Here is a 9,065-nt window from a genome sequence, read left to right as displayed (position 1 = left end):
TTAGGCCTAAAGTCTGCTCCACCTTTTCCAAGTCTAAACTCTTAAAATGAGATCCATTCTGGGAATCCATGCTGTGGAATGTAATAGTTAATCAAACAGTTTATTGTCCGGTTTAAAACTCAAATACATTAATCCTGTCTCACCCTCTTTTTTCTGAAACAGAACACCATTCACAGCTCCACCTGTTTCAGAAACATCAAGATAAAAAGTAATCTAGGTGAGCCAGATCGGTATGGAAGTTGAGACAATGAAAGAGACAAGAGTACAGGAGGCACAAAACCTACATCAGTAAATGATGAAGACCAGATGTTATGTGGTAGTGTGGCTAACATCTCCTGAGCCTTATTATGCCTCTACTGTATGAATGGCAACCTAATAAGCTTTAAAGGATGAAGAATTCTAAACACCTATCCTCTGTGCCTATTCATTAGAAATAGCTTTACATTTCCTAACCATGGAGCCTAATTCTGTAATATTATGTGTGATACAATGACTAAGCAAACAAGTGGCACACTATCATCTGCCATTTTGAGCCATTTAAAACTGTTCTGGTGTTAACTATACGTCAGCAGCTACTCCCTCCTCAGTCACAAACAATTTATCTGCTGTGATGGACCAATGTAGTCCCTCTCATTAGGAGGTAGAACCTCTCCTGATAGAAGAGATCCTCACACCTGTCATAGAAGAGAATAACCTACAGGGATCAGTGGACAGCCTATAGGGTCAGAAAGACATTATCCAGGGTTTCCACAGCTGGAATAGACTGAGGAGACCGCCCCCTTAAGGAGACTCAGGTAAAAACGAGTCCAGCAGATATCTTCACAAGACATCTGTATCATAGTGGTTCTCATCAGCCACTGTCCAGCTACTCCAACACTCTGGGAGCATAAAAAGTCTGTCCAGTAAGAAAAGTCACTATTAATCCATCTGGGGAGCACATAATGGAGGTTCCAGTTTTGATCAACAAGTCTCCGCTCATCAAATTCACTGGTGATGAGCTGGAGCGAATGAAACAATGTCTGTGGTGCTGCTAACACAGTTTCACAAGTTCTGTGAATGGCAAAGGTTTCCCAAAAGAAGCCAACCGACGAAACGATGTGAGATGCCGGTGTGATCTTTGACAGCCATTTCCCTGGGGAGGATACCAGGGAGCCCCTTGAGGTCACTGACGGGGCTGCTTGTAGGGTCAGTCTCTTTCCCAGTGGCCAGGTTTTCCACAATAGAAGCAGTCACCTCCACTCAAACCGCTGTATCCACCCTTTCCATGCCCCCCTCCCCCACGGCCACCCTCTTTTCCCCTCCAGTTACCTCCTCTATGATATTGACCCCACCCACCTTGATAGTGGGGGCGGGTGACCCAAGATGGGGTTAAATACATATCAAGATTTCCCACAACTGGGGACTGTGGCTGAGGCGGGGGAGCAGGCTGAGGCTGAACCACCCTCTGTGATGCAGGGGTGTATTTCTTCATTTTCCTCTGATATGCTGCTTTCTTTCTAGCTTGAGCTAACTGCAGCTTTAATAATTGTGTCTGCAGCCTTTTCATCTCCATGGTCTCTGTGTCTGTGTGTAGATTCATATGGTGTACAACATGTCTCTTCCAAGCAACAGAATCACTTCCTGGTAAATCAGGGTCATTTTTCTGGGCCTGCTGAAGCAACAGGGGAAGCCCCTCCTCTGTTGCCTGTCTATACCAGTGCTGCTGGGCACCAGGTTGACTAGAGTTCACTCCTATCTGTCTGTCTGTTACTCGCCCCCTCCCATCAGGGACAGTCATGATGGGGTACATCCCAGGAAGTGGGGTCTGAGGCGAAGCAGAAGCTACAGCAGAGGCTGGTGAATAGGGAGGACGGTATCTCCGCCCCCTGAGTTCCCTCGCTCTCTACTTCCTGTTTAATGTCAGTGGTACTACCAGACTCCTCACAATCATCGTCTATGCAGCACAGATATGCCTGATATAGAATCTTACGTCTCTCCTCATCAGCCTGCACTGCCTCCTTCAACTCAACTGTCTCTAACACTAATAATCTAATAATCTCCTCCTTTCTCTCTCTCTCTAGTTTAACTTTATTCTCCACTGTTGCAATCACACTTTTTAGTGGCTTTTTATCATCTCCTTTCACTCCCTGCTCTGTCATTGCTGTACACACTGCTGCTTCCATCTCAGCTGCAGCCTTCTGTTGTCCCTCTGGTCCTGCCTGTCCGCAGCAATGGCTCAACATCTTACTCATCTGTTCATCAATTGTCTTCCACGTAGACATGATTACCACTCACCAAATCCTTCTTGCGTACCTGCTGTATGTTAAAATGTACCTTCTATATGTGCCTTCTCCTATCCCTCACTGTGACTCTGGCAACAGAGTCACACACCTTCACTTAAACACACTTTCACACACACACACACACACACACACTCATTCAACCTGCAACACACACACTTAGGCCTACACACACACACTCACTTCTCCGACGGCACGGAGTAAACACCTTTCCTCGACGGTGCGAGGTCAAAACAATTAAACACAATTTTCAATACATAAAACACAACTTAAACAATAGGCTATATATTTTCTTCTCTTTTCTCTTTTCTCTTTTCTCGTGATCCTTTTTTTTGTCTTTATTATTTTGTGATCACTGTGACACTTTTCCTCTGTGTGACCCTTTTTTTTATTTTTTAAGCTTTAGGCGGTCATCACTGTCGTTTCAGGGGTCATCAAATCCCACGGGCTTTCAACCGAGCTTTATCTATATTTGCGTCCAAATATAGCGGGGGATGCCACTCCCAATGACATAACGCTCATTCACGTTATTGTATTAACCCTTTTTTTATTCTTTTTATTTTTAATTGGTTAATATCTCTCTCAGTGTCACTTTTCCTTTTTCTCTTTTACTTCATCTCATTTTCTCTTTTACTTCATCTCATTTTCTCTTTTACTTCATCTCATTTTCTTTTACTTCATCTTATTTTACTTCACTTATTAAGACTTACAATCTGCCTCTTACAATTTGAACTCTAAAACACCGTACCCATCCCAGTGACTACTTAATTTAGATTGTCCAATGTGCAGAATTTTGATTAAACAGGTATCTGCTTACCTTGTTATTATTGGCCAGCCAGTAGTCACTCCGTCAGGCAAGATGTCATTTGACCCACACTCCTTCGTGTCCCTGTTCGGGCGCCAAATTGTCGGGGTGAAAATCCCCTTGTTTCCTTCTGATCACCCCCTGAATTAGTTTGTAAGGAAGGAGTGGATAAATTCTGGTCTCAAAATTATAATTTATTAAACAATGAGGCAAATTCTGAGTCGCAGAGCTCTGGGTTGTTGCACACAAAGAACCAAACAAGAACAACACAAGAACAGGACAACCAACAAGAACAAACAACCACACAGCAACAACGAACAATGCAACAACAACTGGACATGGGATTCACCCATTGATATACCCCATGGGCGTTCCTGCCTGCCGGCCCACAGGGGCATCTACCGCCCCCCTGCAGACCCTGGTTCATACAGCAACTAGACCATTAGTGTTTACTGCCAAATAAGGTAAAACTTCAATTCCTCAAATCTCATAGGTTGTGAGTCCAATCTGGGGGTGACCATAAAACTGGGTACTCAGGAGAAAAACACATTCCTTTAGAATCTGGCTTTTATCAGGTCAAAGGTGCTGCTGTCCTTAGTCTGAATTTATGACCATCTCGTACCAACCGGAGCTCTCTCCAGAGAGCAGAAGAACAACTGATCTCATCTGCCACAGCCTGAACTGCAGAAAACAAAGTTATATGACACACTATGAAATTACTTATTAATACATTCAGTATCCTCGAATTACTTTGATTTTCTATAAAATTTCCTAACACATAAACACTTATGAAAATCACATTATTAAGCGCTAAACACATATAAACATGAATACTTATATATCTGAACACACTGCATGTTAACACCATGCAGAATAAATTCTTTCACCCAACACTTATCAGATGTTATTTCATTGTTTTGTTTCATTTTTTCATTGCATTTTTAAATTCTAATCTATCTTTCTTGTTTTTCTGCCTATTTCACCTGTTGGTGGGCTCAATAACGAATGATTAATGTATCATTTTAATGTATGTCCCTGATGTGTTTTCAGGCCCGGAAGTTGTGCGTAGTTTACGCTGGTGACGTCATCGCGTTGCCTACGTTTTGTGCTGAGCTGATGCTAATTAGCAGCAGCTGCGCGCCTCCTTCAAACTTTAGACTGCGCGTCCTGTCGGAGCAGAGGTTTTTTGAGTTCAAAACATTAAATTGTGTCGACAGTTCGCACATCAGTGGCTTTTCAAAGTGGAGCTGGCAGCGTCTCTGAAGTACAGAGTAAGAGTTATCGACAGTTTACATTTAACTAGTAGAAAAAAGTTTGGGTTTCAACGAGCTTCACACATCTTAACAGGCTCCTCTCTCTACCACAGGTGAGGACATCAGACGCGGGAGCTCCACGATGCGTCGGGGTTTGAACATGGCAGAATGACTCGGTCCAAACTCCAAAGGGAAGCTGAAACTCTCATTTAAAGGTTAGTGATGCCTTGGTTGCGAGCTACGTTATCCGCTAATGCTAATGCCAATCAACGTTGCCTAATTGTTGACAGGTGTGTTAGCTTGTTAGGCTAATTTTAACTGTGTTAGATAAAGGGTGGCCCGTTTCTGACTTTTGTACTGTTATAAGAATGCCATGGTATCATTAATTGTATTTCCACATTTAACTATTTCCTGCTGCTTTTATTTATTTACATTCCTATTATTCAAATTGAAGGGGCGGGCTTTCTTCAGACCAGAGCAGCTGCTGAAGTCTGACACTATAATGCTAATGCAACTGCTGGAGTTCTACAACGAGGTGCTTTGGTTGGAAGAAAGAAATAGATCAAATCAGCTTATAATTTAACAAAACCAGTTATTATAAAAATGCTGAATATCAGCATGGATTATTGGCTGACCACTACAACATACCCTTTGAATTGTTGTGATTGCAGGTCATATTAATATGTTGTGATATAAGAATTCTTATGATTTAGGTTTTGGCAATTTCTAGAAGGGTCCAACTAGTAGATGAAGGTAATAATTTGTATGAGTTTCTTATATTAATGCATCTGTACTTCAAGTTTCTGCACTTGTATACATGCAGAGGTGACAGTAAAAGGGAAATGCTGTGTCACTACTGTGTCTTACACTAAGTATTATTGCTCTGCTTTGGAAAGTTTATGGTTAATTTAATCATCTGGTCGGCAAAATTCTGTGGTTGTTTTTGTAAATATTAGAAGCTTTTTGTGTGTTTTTTTATTAGTCTGATCTACAAGCAAGCAAAGCAACAAACAGTAAGACCGAAATGTTTTCTATTTAACTCTTGGGTTTTTCCTGGCGGCCGTGCCAGACCTTTTATTTTCACCACCTTTTCTTTAATTCTCTCTCTTTTATGCTCTTGTTTATTGTTTTGTGAATAAAATCACCCAAAATGTGTTCATTCTTTCATGTATATTTTTCCTCTGTTGTACAATGTTAACTTCTAGTAGTAATTTGAATATTAAATTGTCAACCCTTTGCGTCAGCTGGCATTTTAAATAGAAGTTTAATATTTGTTACAGTAGTTTTAAGTACTTGCGGAAGTTTATATTTATAGTGCCATTTGGAGATCTGCTCTGCCTTCATCCATCTGTCCAGTGTGGCCGCAAGTACCGGTAATTGCGTTGTAATAGTTTAAATTTCTATGAAGACTAAACTACCCAAATTGGTTGTCATTGATGGCTACATAAGAAATCCCACTCTTTTACAGACCCTCGGTAATGCTCCCTCTTTTTGCACACACATCCACTCACATCCACATTGACTCAATCATATATTGCCACACACATCAGCTTTGATCAGTGTTGCCAGTATAACATATATTCCTCCTAGGGAAGTCTACAAAAGGTAAGACAAAATTTCTATTTCTCTGGTTACATGGCTACCATTTCATTCACCCTCTAAAGTGTGTCACTAATCAGCTTTAAAGAGTAGTTTTATTTATATATTCAGTCTTTGACGAATTTCACTTGACGAATTTGATGCAATATTTCACTTTAAACATTTAACCATTTTGTGTACCGGTAAGTGGCGGTGAAGGCATGAAGAAGAGAAGATGGCTATATATAAAGGTTTGTGAACCTTTGTGTAAAACATTTTTTTATGTATTTTTTCCCCTAACATAACTGGTAACATGCATCTGTTGTGTGTGAGATGTGGCCATGATGTCTAGATGTCGCAGTGGTCTCTTGGAGTCGTTCCCTGATGTTATTTTGCCAAAAGGGTGATCTATTAACTTGTGAGTGAGATTACATTAGCTAAATTATCCAATGTACAACCAACCATGAATCAAATGTATTTTTATATCCTGTTTTTCAGACCACACACACACATTCAGCCCCAACATTGGAGATCTGCTCAGACGGTTGCAGTGATTTATCATGGTGAGTTTAATGCTGTTTAAAACAGTTGCTCCAAAGAAGCAATGAATTTCCTCCCACTGTGCTGCCTTTGGATCACGACAATGTTGGCAGTTCTCCCTATTCCCAGCATCCCACAGCTAATGGTTAATTAATAAGGCTGTTATATTGGTTTCATTAATTAACATTATGGCTGGCTCACTATGGAACGTGTGCTTGCAGCTGAGCCTCAGACCTCACCTGGCAACAAAGAATTCTACTTTCTGATTGGTCGATAGGTCGCTAAGTCCAGACAGCTGTATGAGTACTCAGTAGTCTGCCTTTTACTCATTTGCAAGGAATAGGAATGTCTGTGCGGTGAAGCCAATCATTTCTCCGCATGAGGACTTGTTGAAATGCGTGTGTCTCACTCTCAATGCCCTGCAGTCGCACCACTTAAGAGGAATTCAGGAGGCAAGTTACTCTTAAAACGTAGTGATTTACGCTGGCCCGCTGGTGCGACTAATAATCCGGTGCGACTTCTGGAAAATATTGTATACAGAACCTAATGTATTAATACAAAATTTAAAAAAGTAGTATAACATTGTGGTGCGGTTTGAGGATGTAGCAAAGTTTTGAGAGTTGACCTGTGACACTATGGGGTAACAGTTTGTGCTTGTCGGTCTGTTCTTAGAGGTGAGTTGATTTTATCCACGCAGAAACATGGATGCTGTCTGGAGGAAAGAGTCATTTTTTTTTCCTGTTGGGCGGCTTCACCTTTGTTTTTATGTACAGGTTTACAACTACAAACTTTACAATATTTATACTCTAAATATATTCTTAGACTATAATGTGACCCAGGTGAATGTTATTGTAAATGTAACTGATTATGAATTAAGTGCATCCCTTTCCTGTGGATGGGTTAATTGGTAACATGCGGTGCACATACATTATACTATTGTTTACATGAAGATACATACAGCACCAAGTTGGAGTAGTTTGGAAACGACTGATTTGCAGGTTCTTTTTCAGAATCAACCCTGATGGCATCAAATAATCAAAGTCACAGATCAGCTGGATATCCAGCAGGAAGGCACAGAAAGTTCAGCATGAATCATCTGCCTGTTTCATCAGACCTTATTGACTTTGACAGAGCTACTTTTACTACTTAAATGTCACAAGTTGCTACTATGGTGCTAGATTTTTTTTTTTAGCTTTTTGTTTAGAAGTTAAATGTCTACTTATAATGTAATGTATGAAATTTTTGGATGATTAGGAAGTTTTGTAATTTCTTGCTGAAACATTTCTACTAACATGAGTGTAAGTTTGGTTAATGTAAGGTAAAATCTGTTTTTTTGTGTGTCTGTTCATCTGTAACTGTCTTATCACCCTTTTTGTTATATATATATATATATACACTGTATTTTTATCATTGGCCTTAATACAAAATGACAAATTTAGGTCTTCAGTATTACCAGACCTGTAAAAGAACTGGTGTCTTAGAAAATTAAGATTTAATATCCACAAATGTCTGAAGAACCCAAGCACAGGAAGAAATGTAAATTTAACAGAATGTAAACTTTATTAGAAAAAATAAAGGCACAGAACAAACCAGGTATTAAATACAGTTGTATTTGTAATGTAAAACATTAGGGTAAGGAAAGCAATCGCAACAAAGGGACACTAGGAAGCTGTTGATGTCGGACAGTGGTCATCGCCATCCTCTGGAGGGATGAGTAGAGCTACCACCTTTAGATGACTATCAAGGTTTGTATGCATACATTATGGCATAATATGATTCCACTGCTTGTTGTGAAATGATTCATTGTAAGCTGTTGACCTTCATGGAAGAGTGTGTGGTGAACGAGGATGCTACGACTGGTGTTAGTTGGTGTTTTAAAACCCAGGGACGATTGAGATATGTTGCCCATGATATGACTGGTCTAAGTGTGATGGGCGCTTGGACCAGGTTGCACAATGGTTGAAATATGAAATGCAAAACTCAATTCAAGGATCATTCACACAAGGTTTAATGCAAGATAATGCATTATGTGTAGGTAACGTCAAACAAAGGGAATGAAGTGATATGGATGTTCTTAGATTGTGGGAGCTTTGCTGAGTTCTGCTCAGAAAGCCTCATGCAAAGGTTAAATGTTATTGGAAAAATGTTTTCTTATAAAAAGAATAAGGCAGGATAACCATTCAACATTTCATATTGGAGTCGGAAGTGGCCAGTTTGGATGGAAAAGATTTTTATCTTTAAATATCACTGCAGGTGGAGCTCATGATGAACTTAACAGCTGCAGTGTGGAATTGATAGACACCATAGTGTGGCATGTAGCTAAGCTTTCAATCTGAGGAAGGGTTCACTGCAAGTAGTGTTTGTTTTGCTACATTTCAAGGTACACTGTTAATTAGTGAATTGTTGCAAGGTCCAAACCTCACCCGGTCTCAGCTTGGAGTCCTTTGGCTTTGAGATTTTTTTCTTTTGGGTTTCTAAGACCGAAAACAATTATGAGCTCAGTCATCAGTGAAATAGATTCAGTGCCTCTTGTGAGGAACAGGCAAGTGAAGAAGAAATGTTAAAGAATGCCTAGAATCACAATTTCACAGCTGAAGCTTTGTTGGAAGC

At 40.2% G+C, this 9,065-nt stretch overlaps 1 long non-coding RNA gene across 1 annotated transcript; it reads left to right on the top strand.

Annotated features, from left to right (window-relative positions):
- The first annotated feature begins 4,225 nt into the window (after positions 1–4,225).
- Positions 4,226–5,475, top strand: LOC114442224 (uncharacterized). Its single transcript, XR_003671324.1, has 3 exons — positions 4,226–4,355; positions 4,451–4,552; positions 5,320–5,475. It is a non-coding gene; the product is annotated as an uncharacterized LOC114442224 (long non-coding RNA).
- Positions 5,476–9,065: the final 3,590 nt, after the last annotated feature.

Source organism: Parambassis ranga, chromosome 10 (genome assembly GCF_900634625.1).
Source record: "Parambassis ranga chromosome 10, fParRan2.1, whole genome shotgun sequence".
Lineage (NCBI taxonomy): Eukaryota > Metazoa > Chordata > Actinopteri > Ambassidae > Parambassis > Parambassis ranga.
The sequence above is the reverse complement of the archived record's forward strand: the minus strand, read 5'-3'. Positions and strand labels throughout refer to the sequence as shown.